Below are 17,081 nucleotides of genomic sequence, written 5' to 3' on the forward strand. Positions count from 1 at the left end.
GTTCAGCAACCCTTGGGAGCAGGCAGTCCCTCAGGTATCCCGGGTCCAAACCGTTAAGGGCTTTAAAGGTCAAAACCAGCACCTTGAATTGGACCCGGAAACAAACTAGTAACCAGTGCAGCTCTTTCAAAAGGGGAGTGATATGCTCCCACCTGGCAGCTCCAGACAAAACCTTGGCTGCCACATTTTGCACTAGCTGCAGTTTCTGGATATTCTTCAAGGGGCCCCCACATAGAGCACATTACAGTAATCCAGCCATGAGGTGACAAAGGCATAGGTAACTGTGGCCAGATCTGACTTCTCAAGAAAGGGACGCAGCTGGCGCACTAGCCGAAGCCGTGCAAAGGCACCCCTGGCCACTGCCTCCACCTGAGCCTCCAAAAGCAGAGCTGGGTCCAGTAGTACCCCCAAGCTGCGTACTTGCTCCTTCAAGGGGAGTGCAACCCCATCCAGAACCGGTAAAATCTCCTCATCCTGATTGGCTCTCCTACTGACTAACATTACCTCCGTCTTGTCCGGATTCAATCTCAGTTTATTAGCCCACATCCAACCCATCACGGCCTCCAGCCCCCAATTCAGGACATCCACTGCCTTCCTAGGATCAGGTGACGAGAGATATTTCTGAGTGTCATCTGCATATTGCTGACAGCTCAATCCAAACCCCCTGATGACCTCTCCCAGCGGTTTCATGTAGATGTTAAACAGCATGGGGGACAAAACCGAACTGACCCCACAGGCCAATAGCTATGGGGCCGAGCAGTAGTTCCCAAGCACCACCTTCTGGACCCTCCCCACAAGAAAGGACCAGAGCCACTCCCACACCATACTTCCGATTCCCATACTCGAGAGGCGGTCCAAAATGATACCATGGTTGATGATATTGAACGCTGCTGAGAGGTCCAGCAGAACCAACAGGGATGCACTCCCCCTGTCTAGTTCACAGCATAGGTCATCCACTAGAGTGACAAAGGCAGTCTCAGTCCCATATCTGGGTCAGAAGCCAGATTGAAAAGGGTCCAGATAATCCATATTATCCAAGACCTTCTGCAGCTGGGACGCCACCACACACTCTATCACTTTGCCCAAAAAAGGGCAGGTTGGAGACAGGTCTATAGTTGTCCGGGTTGGAGGGATCAAGAGGGCTTTTTTAATAATGGTCTTACCATCGCCTCCTTGAGGCATGATGGCATCCTGTCCTCCCTTAATGAGGCATTAATAATCACCTCCAACCATCTGCCTGTTACCTCCCTGGCAGCTTTTATTAGCCATGAAGGGCAAGGGTCAAGAGCACACCATGTTGCCCGCACACTGCCCAGAATCTTGTCCACATCCTCAGTCTGCACCAACTGAAAAGAATCTAACACAATAGGACCAGATGGTACCAAAGGCACATCTGCCAGAACTGTCAAAACAATGGAGTCTAGGTCAGCACAGATGTGAGCGACTTTATCTGACATGCAAAGTGATCACAACGGGCTGTAGATGGTTCCTCCCCCATTACCTGGGGGGATGTGTGCAATAATGTCTTTGCTACACGAAACAGCTCCACTGGTCTGCACTGAGCAGATGCAATGGAGGCAGAGAAAAAACTTTTCTTCACCACCCTCACTGCCACAGAGTAGTCCCTAAAATGGGCTCTAGCCCGTGTTCGGTCGGATTTGTCACGACTCTTCCTCCAGTGTCGTTCCAGCCGTCGCCCGAGTTGTTTCATTGCCCTAAGCTCTGAGGAAAACCAAGGAACAGATCGGACACCACCAAGCCGGAGAGGGCGTTTAGGAGCAACCATGTCAACAGCCCGGGCTATCTCTCCATTCCAGAGATTCACCAATGCCACGACAGGGTCACTAGTTCTAGACATTGGAAGCTCCCCAAGGGCTGTCTGGAAACCAAGTGGATCCAAAAGCCTCCAGGGGCAGACCATTCTAATCAGTCCACCACATCTGCAGAGCGCAGACGGAGAAGTCAGACTAAACCCCACCAGATCATGACCTGTCCATGACAAGGGAGTTATCTCAAACTTGTCCACCTCCAGATCATTTATTCCCTGGTCGGCAAAAAACAGATCCAGAGCATGTCCTGTCATGTGTGTAGGGCCGATACCAGCTGAGACAGGCCCATGGTTGTCATGGAGGCCATGAAATCCTGAGCTGCACCTACTAGGGGGTCCTCAGCATGGACATTGAAATCCCCCAAGACGATAAGTTTGGGGGAGCCCAAAGCCACCTCCAAGACCACCCCCGCCAGCTCAGGTAGGGAGACTGAAGTGCAGTGTGGTGGTCAGTACACCAGCAGAATCCCCAGCCTATCTCGAAGGCCCACCCTCAAGGACAGACACTCAAAATTGTGAGATTGCCTGACCGGGCACCTGGAAATGGGAAAGGTCTCTCGATAGATGACTGCAATGCCCCCTCCCCAACCCTCAAGGCAGGGCTGCTGCATGATCAGGAAACCTGGAGGATATTGCTGAGAGAGACTAACCCCACCCAGTTCATCCAACCAGGTCTCCATCACACATACCAGGTCAGCATGCTCATCCAGAATCAAATAGTGGATGAGAGATGTTTTTGCGTTGACCGTCCTGGCATTCAACAGCAGCACCCTAATCCTCGAGGAAGTTTTCTCAGAGCTCCCTGGGGCCACAGGGCTGGGAGAAGAGCCAGAAAAGGGAACAGGCTTCAACTACCTGAACCGTTTCCCTCTGTAACGGCCTGCCCAACTCCCACCATATCTACCTCTGCCCGCTACTTGTGATATTGCTGCCTCCACAACATCTCCACTTTTCTGCTCCCCCAGTCACATTCCTCAGTTGCATCCAGTACAAGGAGAAAACACAGTCCAGGTGTTGATGGGCCTAATGACCTCAAGTACCACCACAGTCTGTTATGCGAGACTGAGGATGCGGAAACTGCAGCAATGGTATTTGTCGGCTTTCCAGCCGAATGTGGGCAACCAAAACCACCTTCTACACCTACCAGGGCGCAGCGGGGAAATGACTTGCCTATCAAGCATGAAGTTGCCGGTTCGAATCTCTGCTGGTATGACTATGGGAAACACCTATATCGGGCAGCAGCAATATAGGAAGATGCTAAAGGACATTATCTCATACTGAGCAGGAGATGGCAATGGTAAACCATCCTGTATTCAACCAAAGACAACCACAAGGCTTTGTGGTCGTCAGGAGTTGACACCAACTCGCTGGCACACTTTATACCTACCAGATATGGGGCTGAGATTGCTAGTATGGTGGACGAAATAGGAAAATCTTCCGGCAGGCACTCCATTCAAAATTCTAGTACCAGAAGTATCAGTAACGACAGATGCTTCTCTCACAGGTTGGGGAGCTCATATGTCTGAACTGGAGGCACAAAGTCTCTGGACCACAACTCAAGACTCAATAGTTTTATTTATTTTGATTATTTATTAAAACATTTTTATACCGCCCAAAACTTACGTCTCTGGGCGGTTTACAACAGACCTAAGTTCAGACCTAAGGTTGTCTCAGACTTACACATGGACCAGGATATTGTGTTACCCACCTTTTCCCCAAACCCAGAAACATCTCTGGAACAGGCCTGGATGCATGGTGTACTTTTATTTGCAACAAACGTCCACAATAAGGAACACAAGATGACTATTGGTCACTTATAAGCAAAAAGATAGGGGACGTCCTGTCCCTAGACAAAGTGGAGACGATCTACCTCACATACGATGTGCAAAAGGTAAATCATCCTAAAGCTGTAAAGGTTCACTCTACGAGGGTGTATGCATCTTCTGCAGTGCATTTATCAGGAATAAAATTCAAGGACATATGCATGGGTGCAATGTGGGCGTCGGAAGAGACGTTTGTGAAACCCTATGTGGTGGACCTCTGCTCTACAGTGGCAGCAAATTTTGGGAGGCGTGTACTCAAGCACGTTTTGCAGTAATTGGCTGCTCTCATCTCCAGGAGTAACGAAGCTCGTGAGTCACCCACTTTTATGGGTGTTACTGGATCATGACCCAGATAAACAAGTTGCTTACCTGTATGTAACAGGTGATCTGGTAGTGATCCGGTAGCATTCATAAAACCCCCCCATCTGTACCCGCAACAGCTACTGCAAATATATAGTCTATCAACACAAGGTACAGCGAACGATTGCACTGGAGCGGCCAACAAGAAACTGAGCTGTAGGGCGCCAAACCACCAATATGAGCAGGCATGAAACATGCACAGGGGCAGTTGATCAGTGCTGCAAGGAGCTAATGATTTCTACCCACAGTGTTCCGCGCAGGCGCAGAACCCACTTTTATGAATGTTACTGGATCACTACCAGATCACCTGTTACAGGTGAGCAACCTGATTCCCCCCCGCCCATGTGCTAATCTCCCTGAGTCCTTGGCAGCTAAATTGCTAATTCAAAGATGAGCTCAGGAAATACACCTCTTTTATCTGGTAACAATACACACACAAGGCCAATCTATACATTGAATATTATGTCATTTAACCCTGAGTCCAGGTACCCTGGCAGAACAAAGGAAAGTGTGAGGAATTTAGGAATTTAAGTGATCTGTAACAGTTATATACTATTAGACAGTATATTGAAATAGGTACCATGTTATTTCAGATAAGGACATACCATGAGGATTTGCCTTGAAAATGAAAAGTCTGCTTAAAAATCTAATTTTTTGATCCAGTAGCAGTTCAAACCATGGTTTTCATTCAAATCTGAAGGGAAATGATCCCAGGAATGCAGCGTGGCCTTGGCAACTTTAGTTGTCTGGTCCACATCTTTTAAAAAAACTTTTTTTCCCCTCTCTTACTGGGTAGACCACAAGCAAAACATTCATCCTCTGTGCTTTCTACAAGTCATGTAATACACCAGGGGTGTGCAATTTCAGCCCTCCAGCTGAAATTGGACTAGAACTCCCATCATCCTTAGCCATAGTGGGCAACAGAGATGATGGGAATTGCAGCCCTCCAACTATAGCTGGAGGGCTGCAGCTGTAATATACAACCCTGCGATATACTTTGAAAGGATTTCTTAGAGAAAATCTGACAAAGTAATTGACTGGGAGTGTTTCAGTAGGCAAGTCCTTATAACATACTAATGTGAATTTTGTAAGAGGCTTAAATTGTGTTGGTCCATCACAGTGAAGGAATTGTATGAGCTTCAAGACAAAAAAAAAAGTCTTACTTATGTTCCCAAACTGATTCTGCAGCATTATCTTCCATTAAAGTGTAGTGTGTTGGACAGGTTGAGATTCTCTGGTCAGAGTTGTGTTCCTCTGTTTGTAGAACTACTACTACGACTACTACTACAATGAATATTTATATACTACTCTTCAATCAAAGTTCACAAAGTGGTTTTCAAAGAAAAACACATAAATAAAATGGTCTCCTGTCCCCCCCAAAGGGCTCACAATCTAAAAGAAACTGTTCTGTTCTCAACCTAGGAAGAAAGAGCAAGTTCACCCTAACTGTGACTGGGTCTACACATGCAGTGGAATGAAGTAGTAGAATACGGAGGTGGTAGAATGGACTGTACACTTCAGACAGAGGGGATACTTGAAAGTGACAATATCAGGAGACCATTTGTTCGTTGTACTAGTTTGCATGGCGTTCTTAATGTAAGGGAATATTAAAAAATACTATATCTGTTATAACAGTTATAATTGATGTTGTTCTTTCTACCACTTCATTCTGTGCATGTATAAATCAGGCTTGTATTCTGAAGCATCACTTTCTCAGAACATATTGTACTGGGAAGTTTTCTACATAGTTTGCAAAGAACATAAAGATGGATCTTCCCTCCATGGTGTTTTGGTATTGAAGCACAAAAAGTTGCAGTGAGGATTTTTAAAAATACAGTACCAAAGTGATGGGCACCTACTCGCTTTGTCAGATTATTTTGTACCTTTGTGAAAGAGCACCTGCTTTACATCATGTTGTTGTTGTTGTTGTTAATTTGATTTCTATACCGCCCTTCCAAAAATGGCTCAGGGCGGTTTACACAGAGAAATAACTAATAAATAAGATGGATTCCTGTCCCCAAAGGGCTCACAATCTAAAAGAAACATAAGGTAGACACTAGCAACAGTCACTGGAGGTACTATGCTGGGGATGAAGGTCTTGTGATCAATCCTTGATATTTCAAGTGGAGGTGTATACTTTTATCTTGACTGTTGTTGGGTATTGGAACTGAAATAGAGCTATGAGAACATGGAGAACATGCAGACAGAATACTGAGTTGGATGGACCAATGATCTGACTGTATTAAGCAGTTTCATATGTTCATAAAGAGATCACTCCCCTTTATTTCACTAGACTCTTGAACAAAACATAAGGAATTGTTCCAGTTTGAGATGATTGCTCTTCTATCCACCTTAGTTGTGTAATGCAATTCTTTCATAGCATAAACTGTGATTGAGACTAATGGTCAAACTTCAATTATGTTTTATTAGGGCAAACCATCTGAACTGAACCAACAGTGGTGTGGTATAAATGCTGCTAATCTGTAGGATTTGATTACTTTAGAATGTATTAATACATGATTAAAGTTACTATCAAATTCTTATGATCTGTAAATGCACCACACTAACAATTATACTTTTCATGAAATAAATCATATTGCCTAGGAGTTTATAAAGTTTTTAAAAGTAATTTTCAGTTTTCTAGGAACTCAACAAAAGCATCCTAATTTTAATAATAAGATTATAGGCTAGTAATGAAACGACCAAATTCACAGCTGCTACCTGAAAGAGTGCTCTGCTGGTATTCTGATTGCTTTTAGCTTGGATTTAGTAGGAGGGAAACCCTAATTTCTCATAGCAGTAGCATGCATATGTCAGTTTATGGTGGTTTGATGATTGAAAACTTATTTCTAAGTTTATACTTTATTAAAGAATGTTTATTTCTAAGTTTATCCTGTATTTTTTTAAAAATCCCTTCATGTTGCAAGGAAGAAATGAGCAGAAAAAATTCTTAGCCAGATGGTCTCAAAATAGTATTAACTGCTTGGTTATTCAATACAGATTACGTTAGTTGGCACAGTGTGGCCTTTCATATCTCAGTCCAAACTTCAGCAAGAAACTTCTTATGATGTTTTTGAAAAACTTTAATATGGCTTACGTAGCTGTAGTTGCCTCATCTTTATGTCAGTTATTCTAATAGAAATGTATTAGATTTACATAAGAAATTATTTGTATAGAGCTGCTTTTGCACAATCCTGAAAGTATGTAATTCTGGTTCTGAACTTTGTGGATTGTAGTTAAATTATCACTACAGCCAAGAAAATTTAAATCTAAGAAAACATGTGGTCTTCAGTCTCAATTCAGTTACAATCTGTGCTTTTCCACAGATCCACAAATCTTTATATTATAGTTTTTTCACTTTCTTGTTGATCTCAAGTAGTTCTAAACTTCTTCCCTGTCTCTGCCGTTATCAAGACCAGAAAAGAACATTAAAAGTGTTAATAGTAATCTGCTTCTTTCTAGTTTCTAACTCCTTATCTCCATCGCTTTGTATCTATTCTCCTTTCTGTTGCTTTTCTTGTTCTGTTCTGCTCCTTGCTTTGATAAATATTTTCTTTGTTGCGCTCTCCCCACTTGCTTTCTTGTGCTTTCATTTTTAAACCTCTGCTCCCCCATCCCCACAAGTAATTATATTCATTTGCATGTTTCCCCTACCCCTTCTCTCTGACCTCATCTATACTTTGGTTGTTCTGACACATTCCTATCAACTAAATAGGGAGTCTCTGTCATTTGCCTTCACCCTTTTTCTTAAGTTTCCTCTTTATAGAACACTTTCCACCCAGTATCCATATTCTTTTCTCCATCTGTTTTTAAGCATTGTGTAAAAAAAAAAGTGTGTATCCTTGTTAACTGTGCAAATAAGCACAGTTTTTTGAACACACTTTTAAATGTGATGGCTCTCATGTATTTGGGGGGGTGGGGCAACTGTTCCTCTTCATCCCAGCATAGTGTTCTTCTCCTTGTGTTGGACTGTGAGCCCCTTTTTAAACACTTCCATATTTTAAACATTTCCGTTAAACCACTTTCTCATTCCTTGTGCTATGTAACTGATTTGAGAAGGTTTTTTTGTTGAAAAGTAGTATATAAATATTGTTAAACACCCTGTCTCTTTGCCTACACTTGTTTTTCTCTCCCCTTTCTCTCTTGTCTTTCCCCCTTACTTCCTTCTTGGTACACATGTAGGTGCTGTATTTTTATTATAGCAAACTTCTCTTTAACTGGATTTGACAAAAAGATGCTTGCTTTTAATATGTTCTCATAACATTGGGCTGGTTCAGACATCATGTGGAACCTTGGTTAAAGCCAGACTGCACTACATCTCTGAGCCGCGAGAATGTGCATTCTCCCTTCCATCCCCATGGAAGCATTCACTTTCCATCTATGTGAAAATAAACGAAGACCGATTGTAATGTCTGAACCCACCAATTTATTCAAATAAACCGAGATATGTAATTAACTCCAAACATTGGTACAGATTTCAGTTTATTTGAAATAAGTAGGCTAGAATAAAGCGAGATTGGTGGGTTCGGATGTAAAGACCAATCTTAGTTAATTTTAATAGGAGTGGGTGCGGGCTGGGGAATTCGTGCTCCTGAGGAGCAAAGATGTTGGACAGAGCGTGGCTTTAACTAAGAATCTGGATCGTGATCTGTTGAGATCCATAAGGATGGGTACTGCACCTGCGCAGGATCCTCATGGTGGAGTACTGCAGCTCCTTGAGGCGACCGAGCCCCGCCTCCATGCCTACAGTGTGATTTAAAGGTGGGCCGGACACCATGTTTTTCATTTGTTTTCCAACCTCTGCAGCAAACAGACCTCATGCTGTCGCTCCTCATCAGTGAAGTTCTTCTTCTGAGTTCACAATCAATTTTTTTTTTAGACTGTATTTTTTCGGTTATTCACCTTGGATTGGCTTGAATACCATGGCAGTGCTACTGACTTCAGAACAGAATAAGACAGTGGCTAAGGATTATGGTTGATGGGGAAAAAGACCTTCAAGAGGTGTGTGGGCTGTAACACCAAATCTCCCTCGAAAGGCCTCCATGATTGGTTCCATATTTGCCTAGGTGAAGGGCCTAATGTGTCTTCGTGTAAGATTTGTTTGTCTTTTCTGAAGCAGATGCAGAAAAATTGGGCTCTTGGGCTGCATGCTGTGATATATGATGAGGTATTGAGTCCTTTGACATTGAGATCAGGCTTGACATCAACACAGAAGGCTGATCCATCTAAACAATCCTCAGCATCGTCTTTGACATTGAAAACCTTCAAGAGCCCTAAGCCTCCTGATACTTCACATGGGAGTGTTTCTACTGGACATTCAAAGTCCAAAGCAAAATGGTCGTTGATGGAGAATTCCACTTCGGCTCTGAAACGTAAGAAAGCTAAGGCAATTGATCTGATGGGGGTTCGGACTCCCTCGCCACCTGGTCTACAAGACATTGATGTTGAATGCTCAAAAGATCCTAAGGTCAAGGCCAACGCTCAACATCGAACAGCTGTTAACACCAAGAACCTCAACATTGAGGGCACAGGGTGTTGATGCGGAGCACTTGAAGACTCCAAGATCAAGGAAGGCTCTCTAGACCAACTGACCGGTTGATGCCAAGGGTTTTGACATTGAGGACAAGATCACTATCACCGGCTCCAACTTGAACTCAGTCTTCTGCCCCATCGATGCAGACAGATCAACATGATGTGCCCTTGACCTAGAAGACTCGGATTCCGACATTTCCTGATGCCGGTCAAGCTCCACCATCCACCTTAAATACACCAGTGTTGTTGATATTGTGGCATGTAATCCCTTGATGCCAGCTGCTGGCACCAACCAACAATGTCGAAGTTGAGAGTGAGGATAGAAGTATTGGACTGGACCCCACTATAGCCCGTTCTCTACTGACCATTTGGGGCTTCAATTCCAGCATGCTGTCCATGATAACTTCTATTTGTTTGTTTGTTTGTTTTTTGAATCTATATACCACCCAATATTGAATTATCGGCAGTGTACAGAAGGTTTAAAGGTTTTCCTTTGCACAGTGCAGACAGGCTGTTGGAAAGTACAGAAGCACCCAGCGGGCCTGCCCTTGCTGTGGTTGTCTACTACTCCACAACCACTGGGATGCTGCTGGTGCTACCATAGCTTCTTCTCCCTTGGGGGGGTCTCCTCCCCAGGGTAATTAAAATACTTGGGGTAATGGCTGTGTTTCAAGACCTATGCGCGTACCCAGTAGCGTAACTATAGGGGGGGCTGGGGGGGCACGTGCCCCGGGCGCCACCCGGTGGGTCATGTGGGGGGTGCCAAAAAGTGGCTTTCCCCCCGCTGCCCCCCAGATCGCCCGCCAAGTGTGGCGGCGTGCGTGTGGCGGCAATTCGGCAGCGGGTCGCCTGCCGAGTGGCGGCAGGTCGTCCGCCGAGTGCGGCGATGGCTGGTGTGGTGGCTGGCGGCATCCCATGTCCTGTGTAGCAGCGGCGCGGATTGCAGGCAGCGACCCCGAGCCAAGCGACCTGGCGTCACTTTCCAACTGCGCAGGCGCCCCCCCCACCAGGCGCGCCTGCGCAGTTGGGACGCCGACGCCGGGCCGCTCAGCTCGGCGTTGCTGCCTGCACTCCGCACTGCCGCTACACAGGACATGGGATGCCACCAGCCACTACACCAGCCAGCGTCGCACTCGGCGGGCGACCCGCCGCCGCCGCCACTTGCAACACGCCGCCACCGAATCGCCGCCACCCCGCCACTGCTGAATCGCCGGCCGCTGTGCCGGGCCAGGTATGTGGGGGGGGGGGGGGGCGCGCCATCTCAGGGCCATAGCTTGCCATGGGCACCGTTTCCCCCCGGTACGCCACTGCGTGTACCAAAGGTTTCCAGCCATGGCAGGCTACAATCAAAGATGTTCTCTATTTAACTACCTTGAAATCTCAGGGTTTAGCTAATGTTTCACTAAAAGTTTGTCTAGCAGCGCTCTCATCTAAACATCTGGGCTGTGATGGCAAGACACTATTCTTGCACCCTTATAGCAAGGCTTTCCTAAAAGGCCTCATGAACTTGTATCCACCTATTTGAACTCTGGTGGAACAATGGAACAAAGCCCATTCAAGCCACTAAATTCTTCTTCCATCAAATTAGTGACATGAAAAACGGCCTTCCTAATTGCCATAACGACTGCAAAATGCGTTGGTGAATTGGCAGCTTTGCGGATAGACTCGCCATACACCAGGATTTATTCTGACAAGGTGCTGATGTGTATGGATCCAGACTTCTTGCCCAAGGTGATGTCATACTTCCACCATAACCAAGATATCATCCTTCCTACATTCTTCAGGAACCCTTCAATGCCTTTAGAGTGTGCAATTCACTCGCATCTCGAGACCAAGAATGTCCTGTCTAGTGGAACTCATTTTACTGGCTTATAAAGCACAGAACGTCGATCCACCACCCGAGGCTATCAAGGCCCACTCCACTGGTGCCTATGCCTCGTCTGCTGCACACTTATCCGGTGTGACTTTTACGGACATTTGCAAAGCTACAACATGGTCCACAGAGTTACCATTCATCAAATGTTATGCCATAGACTTGCACTCAGCAGCAGAGGCTAATTTTGGTAGGAGTATTTTAAAACAGGTGTTACAATAGCTACTACTGCACGCTCCTCCAAGGGGAGCTAGTTAAATACTCATTCTTATGGATCTCAACGGATCATGATTCAGCTAAACAGGTTGCTCACCTTTATTTATTTATTTACTTACTTACTTACATTTTATATCCTGCTTTTCCTCCAAAGAGCCCAGCCATAAGACCCTCCCAAACCACCCTGCTGCAGTAGTGTTTTTTGCTATGAGCGTAAAGAGTGTGCATGCAATTGGATTCCAATAGTGAAATCACCAGCAAAGGATGATCGTCCTCTTGGCGGTCGTCCAAGAACTGAAGAACATGTTGCCCAGCCTGTCTTTAAATAGTACACTGTAGGTGTGGAGACAGGGCTCAGTTGCCTTGAGGGGCTGCGGCATTCCACTGTGAGGATTCTGCGCAGGTGCAGTACCCATTCTTATGGATGTCAACGGATCACTATTGCATCATAAGTTACAGGTGAGCAACTGTTTTTCTGTGTGATGTCTGAACCAGTCCATTCTGTCCGGTTTGCTTTGATTTATTTCCCATTCCTTAACCCTTGCGCTGGAATATCAGCCTGAAATATCATTAACTCAAGCCATAACAGATTTGTTGACAGAGCAAATGTCAGTCATTCAGTAGAAATTTTAGATACTGTTTTCTCATTATAATGGGATTATTCTTGCTGCATGCTGGTTACATAGTCAAACTTCTGTTGTTCTAGCTGCAAAGCTATTACAAGTGATGTTTTAATTCTAAATGCCTGACTTCATGTTCCAGTGTTTTGGTTCCCTTTTATTTTCATATTAATTTGTTACAGTCAGCAATGACTGATGTTGAAAGCAGCAGCCTTGTATCTCCTCTTCCTTTTCCTGGTAACTTTTAGTAAAGTTAAATGTGCATTTGCTTTGATATTTCCTGCTCTCACAAGTGGCAGTGAATGGAGTGGGGAAACATGACCTTAAGTTTGTAGTTTTGCACTGTTAAAGATCATAGGGGTCAGAAGAAGAGATGTGGGGATGCTTCTTTTGATGATAGCTTCATATCAGCCATAAAAAACAGTTTTTGCTCTAGTATTTGACAGTAATGCTAATCTGACAGACTTTAAGCTGTTTTTGTGGCTATCCCATGTTTAGTACTGCATTAGTTCAAATTCATATCTTCCACATTCAAACTGTTGAACTCAACTTTGGACAAATAGTCACATCTCAGTGTTTGGGAATGTAGGCAGTGAATTGCTATTTCAAGTGTGAAACTATACTTGACAATTTACTTTCCTTGGTAAACTCAAATTTTTGAGTATAAAGCTTATACCCCGTGTTTCCCCAAAAATAAGACAGTGTCTTATATTAATTTTAGCCCCCCAAAATGCACTAGGGCAATTAGCGGTACATCAGAAATTATTGCTAGGTCTTACTTTCGGGGAAACAGGGTAGTCTTTTGATTTTTCCTAACATTTCTGTAATTCTTAATTTTTCTACGTTATTGCCCGCTTCTGATTTTTTTTTTAAGTTTGACTGAAATCCTGAGGCATTCCTACTACAAGTTGTTTTCAACTTTCAGTGGCAGTTTCATGCTTTTTGCTGAAAGAAACATGCAGTTATATATTGCAAGATGTGCTATTTAACTGAACTGCTTTTTTCTCTCTCCTATCCTTTCCTGTGGAAAACAGAGCTAATCTTCTCTGCTTTGGTAATTTTCTGGAAGTGATTGTTGGCTTGTTAATCTATTTTCCCTCTTTTCTTTCTATAAGTTGCCTTGATGTTTTGGATTTGTGAAGATGTTTATTTTTAGCAGAAGTAATTATATTACAAAACTGCAGTTAAGCAAAAGATACTGGAACTTCAAAGCATTCCTTTCGTGCTGTTCTTTCAGTCCTTCAGTCTGGCATAGTAGCTCACAGCAGAAAGTCTCATACATCCTGGTTGCTTGTGCAGCTCCTGCTGAAAGTGGCTGTGCCCATTTCTCTATGTAAGAGACAGATTGTGGCCAGAATAGTGGGTGGAATCAGTATGGTGTAAGGCTGTATGTAGTAAGCTTTCCCTCTAATTACAACTTATTTTTTAAACTGCAGAGTAGGTATAGCTCCTTGCTTGACTTGATCATCCCTTATTTTACCTAATCCTTAGACTCTGCTTTACACACAACCGGAGCAACAGAATTGGTATTTCTTTTGTGGCTTTCAACACAAAAGAAATTTAACCAGGAATGGTTAAATTTCCATTTATGTGTCTTTTGCTTTACAATGTGTTTACAAACACACAAGTCATGTGTGCAAGCATTATGTAACATATTTTACATTCTGTACTCTAAAGCAAAATCACGTGGGTAAAAGTTTTAAAAGTTCATGGAGCAATATGAGAGCAAACCAGAAGGCAGTGCCTACTGCATTGCTCCAGAATGTGTACAGGGGGTCTTAGCCCTTGTTCTACTTCTAGGATAGCAGTAAACTGAAGCTTTTAATGTACGCTTGGGCTGATCTCTGAACAGGCATTTTAGAGGCCAGGTCACGCTCAGCAAAGCAAAGATTCCATATAAGTTCTGCATAAAAGAATGTGTCAGCCGTGGTACACTTTCATAATTCTTGCCATGTGAATCTGCCAGGACACAGCTGTTTAGAGAGGAAAATCTTACGTGCCTATTATCTGCTGAAATGGGTCCTAATTGGTGAAGTATGAGAAGGTCTGTTCATGTTTGTGGAAACATGAAAGTCTGTTCGGATTTGTAGAAAAAATACAATATATATGTTATAGAAGGTACTATGTGTGTGTGTGTATTCTCATTCATTCAGTCATTGTCATTCTCTCTCTCTATCTATCTCAAAAAGGAAAAAGAAAAAAAAGAAATGCAGCCTCTTAAATCTGATGACAAAAGTCTGAACTGTCCTGTAAATAAAATTAGTGCACATTAACAACTTCTAGTGTCCCACCCAAAAGTCCTGTTGGGTATGAAAATAAGCTGTAAGTTGAAAATTGGATATAAGAGTCTGCTTTAAACTGAGCCAGACTATTGGTCCATGTAGGACCAATCACTGTTCCTGGCACTGACTGGCAGCGGCTCTCCTGGGTTTCAGTCAAGTGTTTTCCAGCCTTACCTAGAGAAGCTAGGAGCTGAACCTTCTGCATGTAAAGCATGTGCTTGTCTTCTGAGCTGTAGTCTCTCTTATTTGGTCAAGGTCAACTGATGATGTGTGCTGCTCTGTTTATCACGTTTTTAGCCTACTTTCCTTAAGGAAAATAAGATTGAGATCATCCAGTTTTCTGCATGTCTGTCCCTATTAGCTTCACAATACCTGGACTGATTTGAACCCAATTTGCTCCTGTTCTAGAACAGATAGGGACATTTCAACTGCATAGTTTGTGATGATTTAATCTACCGTGATTCAAAATGGCGGACTCATGTGAGGCCCAAGAGGGCTAACTTGTAGACTGCCTAACCAATTTGAACCAAATTTGATACAGTTGTAGTGAGTGATTCACAGGGCACCTCGACGGCATGCTTTGCAATGATGTCATCCACCCCGGTTCAAGATGGTGCACTTGTAAACATTTGATGCACAATTGGGCTATGTTGTGAACTGCCTAACCGATTTGAACCAAATTTGCTACAGCTGTAGGGACACATTGGGGCACCTCAGTGGTGTAGTTTGTGATGACGTCATCTGCGTTGATTCAGGCTGAATCAGGGTCGATGACATCATCATGAACATTTGAGGCTCAAGTGGAAAGGATTTGAACACAACTTGGTATGGTTGTAGGGACACCTCAGTGGCATAGTTTGTGATGATTTCATCCATCCCAATTCAAGATGGTGAGTGTATGAATGTTTGAGACAGAAGTTGGTAATAATCCATTAAGATTATAGTTAAAGGAAAGTAGGCAGATACTTACCAGAACTTCTTGTTGTATTGGCTGACATCCCCAGTAGTACTGCACTGGTATAACAGTGCTGACATCTAGTCCAACACTGCACAAGGAGGGGGATATTTTCCACCAAACTGTCCAACCCCCTGAAGCCCATTGTGCCTCCCAGGCATAGGACCCTGAGGGTCCCACTGTCCCACAGCCCCCAGGGTCATATTTTAGAGATGTACAGTGGGGTTCAGAGAGATAGAGAGATCAGTAAACATTGCCCACCACCACAATGATACCACAACATTAGTCTGCATCCATGCAGTGCTAGTCTAGATGTCAGCCATTGTATTGAATGATTTCATGATGCTAAAATAATTTTGTGGGACTATGGTCCTAATGACTGATTAAGGGGTTCAGGTAACTGAATTAGTGTTTCCTAAGTTTTGATTTTTGCCAAAATGGTGATAGCTGGATTGTGAAACCTGGTCTCTTACAATTTGGTTTCTGAGTGGAATAGCATTTCAAATGGTTATTCTGATTTTATTAGTTGTTTTATTGGATGTTTCTTATTTTGGAGAGCAAGAGATAATGAGCTAGTGGTGGCATCCAGACTAAAACTCCAACTCTGGAGTCTGAAAGAAGATTTTTCTGCTGGAGAGATATTACTATTATTTATTTACAGCTTTAAAAAAAAGTTCCCAAAGCAGCTTATATAGAAAATAATAAAAAGATGGTTCCCTGTCCCCAAAGGTCTTATATTTTGAAGGTGGGGGGGAGTAGGCACCAGCAACAGTCTCTGGAAGTATGCTGTGTGGGGGTTGAATATAGCCACTTGCTCTTCCCTAACTAAATAAAAGAGAATCTCCACCTTGAAAAGTTGCATTTTTATTCAGTTAGCAGGGGGCTAATTTGAATGCCACCTTGTCTTTTTCTATTTTAAAAAAAATAAATATCCCCATTAATCCCTTCCCTACATCAGATAGACTCATCATTTCTTTTAACCTAAAATTGTGGTTGGTTGATTATTTTAAGTTATCTAGAGATCTGGTTTCTTTTTTAACCTCTCAGCCCCTAAGCTGGCTAACAAATCAAAAATACATTAATAAAAATACATAGTACAAACAAAAAAATAAATCGATTAAAAACAAAATGTGCCACAAAATACTAGAGTAATAAAAGACTTAGAAGCAGAATAAAATTTAAGGGGACAATAAAATATCTTAATTACATGAATAAAGCTTTACGAACAAGGTGGCAGAGATTATTCCACAATCTGGGATCTACAGCTGAGCAGGCTGTCATGTGTCCTGTTCTCCCCCGCCTCCAAATAATATTTACTGTGTTTACCTGAACTTGACTAGGTTTTTTCCAAGTATTTTGATGTAAGAAATCAGGTGGTCATCTTGGATTCAGAGTCCTCTTCCTTTTGGGTAAATACAGATATAACCTGTATTTAAACCCTCTTTTTAAAAGGGTTCATCTTAAATATAGTCTTATCTTATATACAGGTAAATACAATATATTCATAGTCTCTGGTGCATTACATTTCCAGCTGTGTTATCTACCCGTTTTAGAAAATATTTTGGAAATCCAGTTATACTCAACATCAAGAG

General features: G+C 43.2%; 1 protein-coding gene across 2 annotated transcripts in view; it reads left to right on the top strand.

The window, feature by feature from the left end:
• The window catches only part of NFXL1 (nuclear transcription factor, X-box binding like 1), a 114,188-nt gene that overhangs the window by 56,580 nt on the left and 40,527 nt on the right, over nt 1-17,081 (top strand). The gene's annotated exons all lie outside the window — the stretch shown is intronic.

The sequence above is a fragment of the Hemicordylus capensis genome, chromosome 5 (assembly GCF_027244095.1).
Source record: "Hemicordylus capensis ecotype Gifberg chromosome 5, rHemCap1.1.pri, whole genome shotgun sequence".
Lineage (NCBI taxonomy): Eukaryota > Metazoa > Chordata > Lepidosauria > Squamata > Cordylidae > Hemicordylus > Hemicordylus capensis.